Raw genomic sequence first — 13,721 nt, forward strand, 5'->3', positions numbered from 1 at the left:
GAAGTGTGAGAAGGATCCTTAAAGCAACGGAAACATTAGGCACATTATCCAGGAGTTTTTGTTGTAGTATGAAGAGAACTACTTCTTGTGGCAGCATAGACTTTGGAAGTCTTCGAGCTTTTGCTTCAGGTTCAGTAATGCGCCCGTCTGATGTCTGCGCCCTAGGCGGCTGCATAGTTGGCCTAATGGTAGTGCCGGCCCTGGGTGCAGGAAGCACCAGTAGGAGTGATTGCATAGGTGTGCAACTACAGGTGTATGGAGAATGGTTGTGTGGAATACATGGAGTTTGGAATATATGGAGTATGGAATGGATGGTCGTGGAGTGAGTATGGTGGAAACTGTGGAGTGGAGTGGATGGTGCGAAGGTGTGGATGGGGGAAAGGAGGATGGACCCCATCCCGAATACCCGGGGAGGGTAGTTTAAGCGTTAGGTAGAGGGTACAGGTAAATTGTGGTTGGATATTGGCATCTGTGGTGCGTGGTGGAAGAATGGTGTTTGGATGGGTGCATTAGTGTCGTGGAAATGGCTGGGCGTGTGGCCTGTTAGTGTGTGTGTCGTTAAATGGGCACTCCACCACTGTGAGGATGTCGGCCAGGTGAGGCCGCAGGTGGGCTCTGGGAGCCGTTAGAGTTGTGGATGGGGCCCGAGGATCCGGAGGACGGACCCGGGTAGCCCAGTGCCAGAGAGGGCACCGAGTGGGGAGAGCGCCAGAGGGCCTTCCCTCGGTAGATAGGTAGGGTTAATGAGCAGGTAAGCTCAGAGACAACTGCAGTGGTGGAGGTGTGCCAGTGGGTAGACCTGCTGGGAGAGCCACATGACCCAGTCCTGAAATTGTGCAAAGGCACAGGGAGTTGAAATCGGGGGAGTGAGACCCCAAATTGAGGAAGCACCACAGTTTGGTCACTGGGAATTGGTTCTTAAAACCGCATAGAGTGCAAGATGGCCAATGGTTTTGCAGGGAAAGACCCTGTGTAGTTTAAAGTGTATTAAAGTCATTTAGAGGATAGTTAGGATTAAGAATCTCCTCGCGCCATCTACATCCACTCACCTGAGGTGACAAAGCTCCACACCATGCCATGGTTGTTATTGTTTTTTTTGTGCAAATGTTTTGGATTGTGAGACGCATCATGACATGGGTGTGACATTGTGCTTTGTGTTCCATCTCTCCCTCCTTATGAGGATTGATGATGAATTGGGTGATGGCAAATTTGGTTAGAGGGATTGTGGGGACGAATTTGGTATAGGGGAAATATGGGGAAGACGTGATGGTAGTGACGAATTTGTAACTGCGTAGGTTTTTGTAAATATGGGGTAAGGGTGAGGATAGAGTAGGTAACAGGGGGGGGGGGGGTGACGTACGGTAGGGACGAGCTTTCTCACTTCGCTCTCCGTACGCACCTCGTCTTGCATTGCCTTGTTTGATGTGTACCCTTGGGACCTTACCCCTCGCTCACCTGTCTTCTCCCCCCCCCCCCCCCTTGTCTCCCACCCGAGGACTCTGCGCCACTGGGCGCCGAGGGGAGCGTGTGGGAGTCCGCCATTGTGTGCCCGAAACTCCTGCACCCAGCTGTCTGCATTGATGCACCACTTATGGACCACATGTCTGTGGCTGAGCACCACTAATGGACCCCACGGGTTGGGGCATGGCCCCTCTGCTGGAACAGGCCATGATGGCCCGAGATCTTGCTGGCGGACTTGGGTAACATGGCACCTATGCCACACAGGTGAACCACACATAGTCGGTCCCTGTGGGCCATAAATAAAAACGGACACATTTTGTGCATGTCATTTTATTGTTGCAAATAGTCCGCCAGCAAAGAAGAAAGACAACATCTGGAAGAGCATTAGCCAGCAGAGGGAGCCGAAGAGCAAGACCACCAGCAGGGTTTGTTCGGTTATTTTTATTATGAACTGTGGTGACTGTGCACAGATTGGTGCTTGATGGTGCTTTGGTGCGTTTCTGGGTGCTTTGTGGTGCATCAATGCAGGACAGGCTGTCTCCCCCCCCCTCCCCACCCCCCCCAAAAAAGAACAATCACAGGTCCTGTGTTGCGTTTTGTAAATACAAGTAGCGTAACTGTAAATAATGCGCCCCCACCGTAAGTGTTTAGTTTGAAGACAATTCCGCAATTCGGTTAGCTGTGGGCGTGAGTCTGTTAGGCAGGGTGCAATGGAGCAGTGGGACATATTTATTTGTGTTTTAAAACTGTCACACTCAGGGTCAGGTTAAATGTAGAGGGAACTACACCTACGTGCCACACTAAAGGTAAAAGTAATAGGCCTGGGATGTGCGTAAGAGGAGGAGGGTGCAGTGTTGTGGATATGAGAATTGTGTTTTTTTATTGTTGTAAAATGTCACCCTCCTTCCTCCATTTGGTGTATAAAGGTCAAAGGTCGTGCCCGTAGTTATTCCATATACAATCACGAAGCAAATCATAGATTTCCTCCTTGTTCAGTAGTTATATCCTTATTATGTGTATTAGTTTAAGGCTTTGTCTTCCATTAATTAACATTCCATTGCACCGAATTCAAATAAGGTAGATTCCCTTCAAATCCCCTTTTGTCAGCAATTGCCAACTGCATTGGGCGGTTTTCCGCGTGCGGTTTTCTGCATTCGCCGCTGCTGCTTTGTGGTTTTCACCGCAAAACACCACCATTGAACACGCGGTCAGATCGGAGAAGAAGGGGGAGGAGCGGCCGAATCCAGGGCGTTGGCCGCCGATCGTCATCAAAGGTGGAGCGAAAGAGCCCGTGCCAGCCAACCGGCACTGCAGTGAGTGACCCGGTAGGCGTGCCCTGGGAGCCCGCGGATTGATCTCGAGGCGCGCTATAAAAAGCACGTGCAGAAGCCTTTTGAGTGGTTGCATCAGGGAGAGACAAGAAAGACAAGAGAGAGGGAGGAGAGAAGTGGCAGAGCCCCATGAGCAGTACCACGCAGCGTTGACTCCACCAGGCAGTTTTGACTCCACCACGCAGCTTCGACTCGCTGCTATGCGGGAACCAGTTTGCGGTGGCATCGGTGGCATCGGTGGCCGTCGAGGTCCAGGACGACGTCCCGTGCGGGATCAAGCCCCAGCCAGCGTCCAGCTGAACTTTCCTCTCCCTCCAGCCATCCACCTCCTGCCATTCCTGTCATCATCCTCCGTGTAAGTGTGCTTGTAGTCTGTCTTTGTTTGTTTTGTCCTTGGGGTTTATAAGTAAGACTGTAATAGGTAAGCTAATTTGCACTGTGTCCTCTTCTTCTTCTGTATTTTATTTTATTATCCTTCCTTCTTCCTTGGTTTCTTTAATTGTGTAAATAGTAGTAATAAATAATATTCGTATTTCCAACATTTTGTTCTGCTTCTTCTTCACATCCGTGTCGTCTTAGTGATTTCCTTCATTGAATACCTGTGGCACGATTTGACCAACGTTTCGGAATCGGGTTAGTTTCTGTTAATAGTTCTTGCCGCGGTTGCTAAAACCGCTCGGCAATTAACATCTGTCCCTCTTTGTGGGTGCACAGCCCCGTACGAACGGGGCTGTGCACCTGCCTTTCCGGAGGTAGCTGGGCAGCGTCAGGGACCACGTCAGTCAGTCAGAAACGAGGGGATTAATCCCCCCTCGATAAGGGGAACAGAGGCTGACGTTGGGTTCCGTAACAATACGTTCGTTTTATTATTGCCAAATGGTACGAATCTTCTTAGTGTTGTTAATATTATTAGTATTAATAAATGCTTTGTTACAATCTTATCATTGTTTTGGTTATTTATTTTGTAATGGGAATACCATGTCATGAAAGAACCTAATAAACTGCTCTGTGCACCTTAACGTGACGCGTGTTTAGAAACACAGGAATTCTTCCGGATTCTTTGTAGTTAATAAGCCCAATCATCTCAGGTGATCATAATCTAAATATATTCTCATTTTGAACAGGTACCGGCGCTCTGCTGCTGAACCTGTTGGGGAAGCTAAATCTCTTTCATATGGCCCCCCCAATATGAATTTCTGACTGTCAGTCCTGCAGGGGGCGATATCTTTGACCTTCACCCCAAACCATCACGACGTCGCTGCCCACGAGGCACTCCTGTAAATACGACGGTACGACGAGCATTTGTTAGATTATTGGGAACACGTGACACCAGAATAGTTCCACCAACGTATATACGTCATCGTACACGTACCAGCGTGCAAAACGTCATCACGACATGGAGTATTAAGGGTGATTGAAAACCCGATTCACACCAGGTAACCCGATTTATAATCCTTGTCCCATCATGTCTGAGTCGATTCCTCGAGCGAAGTGAATCACGTTTAAAGTCCATTATTGGACACCTGGTTTAAACGTGTGAATGGGACAATGGCTGAAGTGTCACCTGGAGTCCCGATTCCCTGTCCTTGTACAACTCCATGATGTTCGATTGAACGAACTCGATAACAATCGGCACACGTGATCTTGTCTTAAAGGAGGAATGTGGAGGAACACAGTTCAGAGATTGTACCAAAGAAGGTATTTTATCTCTCCGAAGGGAATGTGCTCATTCTGGGCTATGATTACCTGGACTCCGCTTAGACCATTAAACAGCCTCCAACTTGGTTTCTCCTGCTGCAAAATGGATCCACACCTGCTTTGCATTTCTCAAATCTGCTTCCCACCTGAAATATGTTTCTCTCTCTCTTTTCCAGAGTAATTAATTTTCCTTTGTTGTGAAACTTTGTTTTTTCCCAAATGTTGCTCGAGAATCCACCTTTGTGTAATTACCTGCTATCTGATCGGGACTCGGACAGAACGTCACACCTGTTACACATCAATGTCCCCACCTTCTTCAAAAAGAGAATATCTACCGAGGGCTTCGGGGGTCGAGCACAAGGGTCTTCATGTAACTGGTCATATTGAACTTCTCTGTGCAGGTAAAAAAATCTCTTTGATGTTTCAACTACAGTCAATCAATTTTACTCTGAACCTGATTGTATGTTTTTCCACAACAGTTAGGGTGACTCATCAATGTGTGTGCCGTCCCTCGGATGCACGTTAAACGGGAATACCATCTGCCGACATGAGTTGGTGGACGTTAAAGATCCCTCGGTTTCCTTCGTGAAGAGTAGGCGAACTATCACCGGCATCCTGAACAAATTACAAATTCCTGACCTAACTTGCAGGAGTGCAGGGGATGCCCAGCAGAGCCTCCGTCAGGCGCCCGCGTAGCCAGCAGCCACAGGGAGCATCCCACAAAGAGAAGCCACACACAAATAGAAGCCACCCAGAAAGAGGAGCCACCCACAAAGAGGAGCCACCTACAAAGAGGCGCCACCCACAAAGAGGAGCCACCCACAAAGAGGGGCCACCCACAAAGAGGTGCCACCCACAAAGTGGGGCCTCCCACAAAGAGGTGTCACCCACAAAGAGAAGCCTCCCATAAAGAGGAGCCTCACACAAAGAGGGGCAACCCACAAAGAGGGGCCTCACACAAAGTGGGGTCATCCACAAAGAAGGGCCTCCCACAAAGAGTAGCCACCCAAAAAGAGAGGACACTCACAAAGAGGTGCCACCCACAAAGAGGGACCATCCACAAAGTGGGGCCTCCCACAAAGAGGTGTCACCTACAAAGAGAAGCCTCCAAAGAGGAGCCTCACACAAAGAGGGGCGACCCACAAAGAGGGGCCTCACACAAAGTGGGGTCATCCACAAAGAAGGGCCTCCCACAAAGATAACCCAAAAAGAGAACCCACCCAAAAAGAGAGGCCACCCACAACGAGAAGCCACCCACAAAGAGGAGTCTCCCACAAAGAGAAGCCACCCACAAAGAGAAGCCACCCACAAAGAGGGGCAACCCACAAAGAGGGGCCACCCACAAAGAGGAGCCACCCACAAAGAGGGGCCACCCACAAAGAGGGGCCACCCACAGAGGGGCCACCCACAAAGGGCCTCCATAAAAGCCATATAAAAACTAAAACTCACACTTCATTTAAAAACATGCCCTTGGTCGTTACCACACCATAAAAATCCCTATAAAAATGTAAACTCTCACTTTATTTAAAAACATTCCCTTGGTAATCACCACAACATGAAAAGCCCGATAAAAATTAAAACTCACACTTTATTTAAAAACATTCTCTTTGGAGTCACCACGGCATGAAAAGCCCTATAAAAGTTAAGACTCACACTTTATTTAAAAACATGCTCTTGGTAGTCACCACACCATAAAAAGCCCTATAAAAATTAAAACTCACACTTTATTTAAAAATATGCTCTTGGTAGTCACCACACCATGAAAAGCCCTTTAAAAATTAAAACACACTTTATTTAAAAACATGCTCTTGGTTGTCACCACATCATAAAAATCCCGACAAAACTTAAGACACACTTTATTTTAAATCCCTTCCCTTATCGATTGGTATGTCAAGCGAAGTAGCACAGCAACCTGTCATTTTTAATCAATTGACGAACTACCGTATGCTTGTGTGATAAGCGATTGATGGATATTAAATGAAGCGTTTCGTATTATCGTGGTGGATCTGGTTCTTGAACATTTTAATAGCAAATATATTTCCCCTCAATCTCGGGGCCCAGGGCACGTGCCCAGTGTGCCCATTGGTTAATCCGTCGTTGGGGATGAGCTTAGTATTATTAGAAAAAGCAGGTTTAATAAAATAATAACTATGTTTAATGTATAAAAATGCAACAATAACCCCAATAAAAATTGTATAACTCCTAATGTTAATGCATATATACAGTCACGTGAAAAAGTAAGTACACCCCACGTAAACTTTTGACTTTTTCAACATATTTCAACATGCAGCTATTTGATCTTCATTTCAACAATATTGATAGATAAAGGTGATATAATACAACAAATATCATGAAACATTTACATTTTGTAGTCCATTGTATAATTTAAATAAACATAAATGCAAATTTTGCATGTGGAAAAAGTAAGTCAACCCTTGGCTCTCACAGGTGGTATTGCCCCCTTTGGCAGAAACAACCTCAAGTAGGCGTTTCTTATAACTGTCTACCAGTCTCTGATATCGACTGGGAGAAATTTTTGCCCACTCCTCCATGCAGAATTCTTTCAGCTGTGCAATGTTTGAGGGGTTTCTTGCATGCACAGCTCGTTTCAAATCCCTCCACAACATCTCGATGGGATTTATATCCGGGCTTTGACTTGACCATTCCAGAACCGTCCATTTCTTTATGTTCAGCCATTCCTTGGTGGATTTACTGGTATGTTTAGGGTCATTGTCATGTTGCAAGGTCCGCCTTCGGTTGAGCTTCAACTTTCCGACAGATGGCCTCACATTATCCTCAAGCACCCTCTGGTACAATGAAGAATTCATCGTGGATTATATGATGGTGAGCTGCCCAGGTACCTGATGCAGCAAAGCTGCCCCAAACAATAACATTTTCACCACCATGCTTTCCAGTTGGTATCAGGTTCTTGTGGTCAAATGCTGTCTTTGGTTTTCGCCAAACATGTCTTCTGGTACTGTGGCCAAATAGCTCTACCTTTGACTCATCTGTCCAGAGCATATTGTTCCAGAAGTGCTGGTCTTTGCCAAGGTGTTCATTGGCAAATTTAGTCTTGCCTTGATGTTCTTTCTGGACAGCAAAGGATTCCTACTGGCACACCTCCCATGGAGATCAAATTTGAGCAGCCTCTTTCTAATGGTAGACTCGTGCACTTTGACATCAACAGTATAGTGGCAAGAGCTACCTGTAGGTCCCGTGATGACATTCTGGGGTTCCTCGAGACTTCTTTCAGCATCTTGCGGTCTGTTCTCGGGCTGAACTTGCTGGGGCGGCCTGGCCGAAACAAGTTGGCAGTTGTTTGGAATCTTCTCCACTTGTAGATGATTTTCCGGAGAGTCGAATGATTGATTTCAAATTGTTTGGAGATCTTTTTAAATTCCTTCCCGGACTCCTAGACATCTATAACCTTCTTTCTGAAGGCCTCAGAGAGCTCTTTTGATATCGGCATGGTGACGCCGCACACTTCTTTTTTTGTATACAGAGTCGAGGCTCGTGAAAGAGCTAACATTTTTCAAACAAACAAATCAGACAAACAAGCAAACAAACTATATAAAACAAGTACAAAAAGTTTAAATTAAAACAAAAGCCGCGTCGATGTTACACAATGCCTAGATGCAGCCGTGCCTATAACGTCGATGTTATAAGCACAGGACATTCCTATTGATTCGATTACTTGATGTTATTTTTGTGCAAAGTGAAAATATATCTCGGCAATTTCCCATGTGTGGCGACGAATTTTTAATATATCTCGGCATTTTCCCGTCTGTTATTTCAGGCGGTGTATGACTGACCATGCCGCGATTGAAAAAAATATATATCTCGGCAATTTCCCGTGTGTGGTGACACGTGAATGAAGCTACGCTCCTCTCTCCACATTATTGTGACGACGTATAAATTAAATATTTCATCCTGACGATTGTCATGAAATGGACGAATTTTTAATATATCTCGGCATTTTCCCATCTGTTATTTCAGGCGGTGTATGACTGACCATGCCGTGATTGTAAAAATATATATCTCGGCAATTTCTCGTGTGTAGCGACACGTGAACGAAGCTATGCTCCTCTCTCCACATTATTGTGTCGACGTATAAATTAAATATTTCATCGTGACGATTGTTATCAAATGGACGAATTTTTAATATATCTCGGCATTTTCCCCTCTGTTATTTCAGGCGGTGTATGACTGACAATGCCGCGATGTAAAAAATATATCTCGGCAATTTCCTGTATGTGGCGACACGTGAACGAAGCTATGCTCCTCTCTCCACATTATTGTGACGACGTATAAATTAAATATTTCATCATGACGATTGTCATCAAATGGACGAATTTTTTATATATCTCGGCATTTTCCCGTCTGTTATTTCGGGCGGTGTATGACTGAGCATGCCGCGATTTAAACAAAATATATATATCTAGGCATTTTCCCGTCTCTTATTTCGAGTGGTGTATGACTGCCCATGCCGCGATAAAAAAAAAAATCTCAATGGACTTGAAGTTACAGGCCTTTGAGAATTCATTTCGGTCTATAAAGGGCAACTTTCATCGGATTTTCTTCCCGTTTTTTTTCAACCGAGTCTAAAACTATGTTAGCGACTGTGAAAAATGAAATGATATATCGAATTTGATTTGAAATAAAACTGTGTGAGAGAGGAACACACCACGGGCCTACAAAACAGGCTTCAAAGCTATGCGAGTTAATAAAACTAGGGCATGCCCGTACTATATATATATCTAAAATTATATCCCCCCCTCTATTTACATGAAATAGTTTGGTCCAAAGCGAACGGCTTGCGAGTGGTGACAATCCCCCCCCTCTATTTACATGAAATGGTTTGGTCCAAAGCGAACGGCTTCCGGAGTTTGGTAAAGAAATCGCCATCGCGTGCACAAACGCGCAGGAAAGCGAATGAATCGCAAATTCGTTTTTATTAGTTTTAAAACATAGTTTAACGCCAACATAGTTTGCAAACGTGAAATAAATGAATACGCTCTCAAATGTGCCATCCGAGGCAGAGTGTGTCCGCCACGTTCGGCACACGCGATAGTTCGCTGCTCTCTGATTGGTTGAATCGTTTTTTGGACATAGCTCGGTAAGTAATTGTCCGATTAATATGAAACCTTGAAAAGGCACATCCTCGGGTCCCCAGCAATATACCTGGCAAGTTAAAAGTATATCGGACCCGTGGTTGTCGAGAAACAGCGGTCACAGACAAACGTACAGACAGAGATTACTGGAATTATAGATAGATGGTGGATATTTGTTTATATGAAGCCTCTCCCAAAATGGGTGGAGCTATGGTTCCCAGAATGGGTGGAGCTTCGAGGTTTTGTCTTCTCTGCAAGAACAACAAGAAGAAGAACAAGAAGAAGAAGAATAACAACAACAACAGCAGAGGGCACTCTTTGAGCAGCGTCTGCGACGTGGCTAAAAATAACAAAGAGCAATCAAATTAAATGTCTGAGGTTAAAATAAGATAGGTTCCTCCAAGATCCTCTCTAACTATGTTCTAATCATTTACACCTGAGCTGGTGCACCTGATTCTAATTTTAGGTGTTTGAAGTAGTGATAAATGTAGGGGTGTACTTACTTTTTCCACATGCGAAATTTGCATTTATGTTCATTTAAATTATACAATGGACTACAAAATGTAAATGTTTCATGATATTTGTTATATTATATCAGCTTTATCTATCAATATTGTTGAAATGAAGATCAAATAGCTGTATGTTGAAATATGTTGAAAAAGTCAAAACTTTACATGGGGTGTACTTACTTTTTCACGTGACTAGATATTGTTTGGCAAATCCATACTATATTATATTACACGATCACAAAACACCCCTCATTAGTAAATGGACCAACCCGTGATCATGGCGGAACTTTGCGGTTTTAAAACTCAGAACATCTGTCCCAATGTGACACAAAACTACTGCAGCGATGTTGAAAAGGGAAACACAACTCAGCATTCGGTAGAGAGCATACCTGCACCAGGTGAACACTGCATGTTTTGTTAGGTCGGACACTGTAAGGTCGAATCTCGATTCGACTTGAACCAATATCTAATCGCTTGTTCTTGTCGCTTAGCAACTCATAGTTTTGTCATAATTCGTCCACAACTATTTGAGATATCATGCTATAATATATCATTTTTGGCCTGATCTATCATTGGTGAAGAATCGTTTACAAAATTATAAAATTCTCCGATCCAGATTCGGATTCGGACCTTCACCAAAATTGAATCGGTTCTTCCTCGTCACACACACAACTTGTCCACCAAATTTCGTCCGAATCTGTCCACAATTATTTGAGATATTGTGCTATATTGTCGTTTTTGGCTTGGCCTTTCAATGGTGAAAAATCAATTTAAATTTTTCAGATCCGGATCTTCACCAAAATCGAATATTTTCGTCCTTGTCACACACCCAACCACTGCACCAAATTTCTTCCGAATCTATCAACTATTTTGTGAGATATTCCATTCACAAACAAACAGACAAACAGGGGTGAAAACAAAACCTCCTTGATGATCCACCTTCATTGTGGAGGTAACAAAAGGTGAAAAGAGTTGAACATCACCCGAAATTAACTTTGTTAATTACACAAGCGGAGGAATCACAAAAGGGTCTTCAGTCTGTCCAGCTTGTGTGTTCAGTTACCAAGCAGCTTGCTATCGCTTGCCAAGCCAGCCGTTCCTTACCAACGATTTTGATAAAGTGCTTGCTTTTGTGCTTAAGTCACTTGGCGGGCACTCCACAATACACTTTTTGTTCTTCCACGAGCTTCGTCTTTGTATCCAAAAACAAATAAATAAACAAGAAAGACGTCGTACAGAGAGAGCACAGTACTTGATATAATCCACCCCCAAACCCCCCAAAAAGTTTCCATTGAGACATCAAATTGACCTTTTCATTGAGATTGAAGTTGACAAGCTTAATCATCGCTCATTTATTTCCAGATGAAAATTTTATGATTTTAAAAGTTTGACTTTTAACTTTTTGACCTTAAATAGTTTGTCTCCCAAATCAGTGAGGCACTTTGCAATTGCTCTTTAATGTTCAGGTTAATCGGATGAAAATTGCTAATTTTTTAGACAAATTGATGATTTTAGAAGTTTGACCTCCAGTTGACATTTGACCTTTTAACCTTAAAAAAATAGTTGATTCCCCAATTCGGTGATTCAACATGCAAATGCTGTTCAACTTTAATTGCAATCGGATGAAAATTGACTATTTTAGAAAGTTGACCTCAAGATGACCTTTGACCTAAAAAAAAATCAATAGGCCTCTCAGTTGTGACTACCTCTACAACTTGGTAAAGTTTCCTGACGATCAGGGTAGAATTGTAACTTGTGGACAATTGACATAAAAACAGACAAATAAGAAACCTGTCATGCACAGAACGATACTTGCGAAATCCCTAAAATAGGTTGTTGTCCTTTGGCCAATGTTGACCTTTTAGCCGATGTTGACGTCAAAAATAATAGGTGGCTGAATTCATTGTTCTGATATGCAAATCCTCTTTAAATTTCAAGTGAATCGGATGAAAATTGACGATTTTTATAAATCTGCCAAAATTGTTGACTTTTGGCCTATCCTGAACTTTTGACCTCCAAATCAATAGGTTTGTTTTTCCTTATGGCCAACTCTATGATTTGATGAGGTTTCGTAAAGATCGGTCGTTTGTGCCCAGGGTTTGTGCCCAGGGCCCCAAAAAATGCTTATCCACCTCTGCCTGACTGACTGACTCACTCACCTATATACTCACTCACTGTGAATCACTCACTAAGTGACACACTCACTCACACAACGACTCACTCATTGACTGACTTAATCACATACTCTTTGACTGTCTGACTTACACCCACTTACTCACTCACATACATACTCATTGGCTCACACTGACTCAGTCAACTCAATGACTGACTCACACAATGCACTCACTGTCTGCCTCACTGACTCGCTCACTCACTGACTCACACTCACTCACGGACTGACTGACTCCCTCAATGATGGACTGACTCACTCACACCCACTCACTGACTGACTGACTGACTCCCTCAATGTCTGACTGACTCACTCTGACTGTCTCACTTACACCCACTCACTCACTGACTCACTCAATTCACACTGACTGAATCGCACTCACACACACACACTCACACTCACTCACTTACTTACTTACCTTCACTCACTTACCTGCGGATGGACACTGACTGCTTGATCGATAAGTTTACCGGACTAAGGTCCAGGTGAGCTAAAAACGAGCTTGTTACCTGGTAAAAAGTAAGACAAGTTTTAGGAATCCTTTTTAACATAACACGAATGTAAGTACACGTGGTCATGGTGGGGAGTGACACATTTATTTTATATCAATAAATTATAAAAAACGGGGAATATCAATTAATTATGTTAATTATAAAAGGGGGAAATTGTGGCGACCCATGGGTCCCCCAAGCAAGACCGGCATCAGAATCTCCTTGCTCCAGCCGGTGACGTCACCGGCGGGGATCCACGGCGCCAGAGTGGCTGGTCACGTGACCGCCAAAGCGTGCCGCGCGTGCGGGTATAATCAGCTACACCTGTGGATCACGTGACCACCGAAGCACGCCTCGCTTGAGAGGCGTGGCTTTCGGTTTCGGGTTGTGCTTTATAATGCAGCCCGATAAACGGTCTTTTCAGTGTTGGAGTGTTCCCGAGTTGGTTTTACGAATAAATATCTTCTCGGACGAGTTTGTGCCTTGCCATCCTTTTGTCCGTATCATGCTGGAGCCCGGACTCCTTCAAAATATCAATTAATTATCTCATAATTTCCCCATCAAATTGAGTGTGACGTCACATAATGTTGGATATGATTTTGCATTGATCATTTCACAGGGAATCACTAGATCATTGGAGTCGATGAAACTTGTGTTATAATGCAAATGTACAATGTATTATTCAAATGTGCAATGTACAATGGAAGTATACACGTCAATGCAAGTATGCACGTCACGGACGTTGTTACGGATGCTAACTTGTTACTTTACGCATACACCGCCTGTTGGGTGATTATGGCATGCATGGTAATACGGTGGGGATGTACTTCCGGCGTCACTTCCGGGCTGCACATGCACCACGGCTTGCTTGAACTGACATCGGCTCCGTGTCCTTTTCCACAAGCGGCTGAAACAGTGATCGGGTCGGATCTTCTGAGGAAAAGGTTTGT

The 13,721-nt window shown here is 44.2% G+C and overlaps 2 protein-coding genes across 2 annotated transcripts in view; one reads left to right on the forward strand and one right to left on the reverse strand.

Annotated features, from left to right (window-relative positions):
• The window catches only part of LOC137419623 (uncharacterized), a 336,266-nt gene that overhangs the window by 61,818 nt on the left and 260,727 nt on the right, over nucleotides 1-13,721 (reverse strand). The gene's annotated exons all lie outside the window — the stretch shown is intronic.
• Nucleotides 13,606-13,721, forward strand: part of LOC144889679 (E3 ubiquitin/ISG15 ligase TRIM25-like) — an 875,104-nt gene continuing 874,988 nt past the window's right edge. The window contains exon 1 of the mRNA XM_078770867.1: nucleotides 13,606-13,715. The gene's annotated coding sequence lies outside the window, so the exon portion shown is untranslated. The remainder of the gene's footprint in view (nucleotides 13,716-13,721) is intronic.

Source organism: Myxine glutinosa, chromosome 1, assembly GCF_964187855.1.
Source record: "Myxine glutinosa chromosome 1, kmMyxGlut1.1, whole genome shotgun sequence".
Taxonomy (NCBI): domain Eukaryota; kingdom Metazoa; phylum Chordata; class Myxini; order Myxiniformes; family Myxinidae; genus Myxine; species Myxine glutinosa.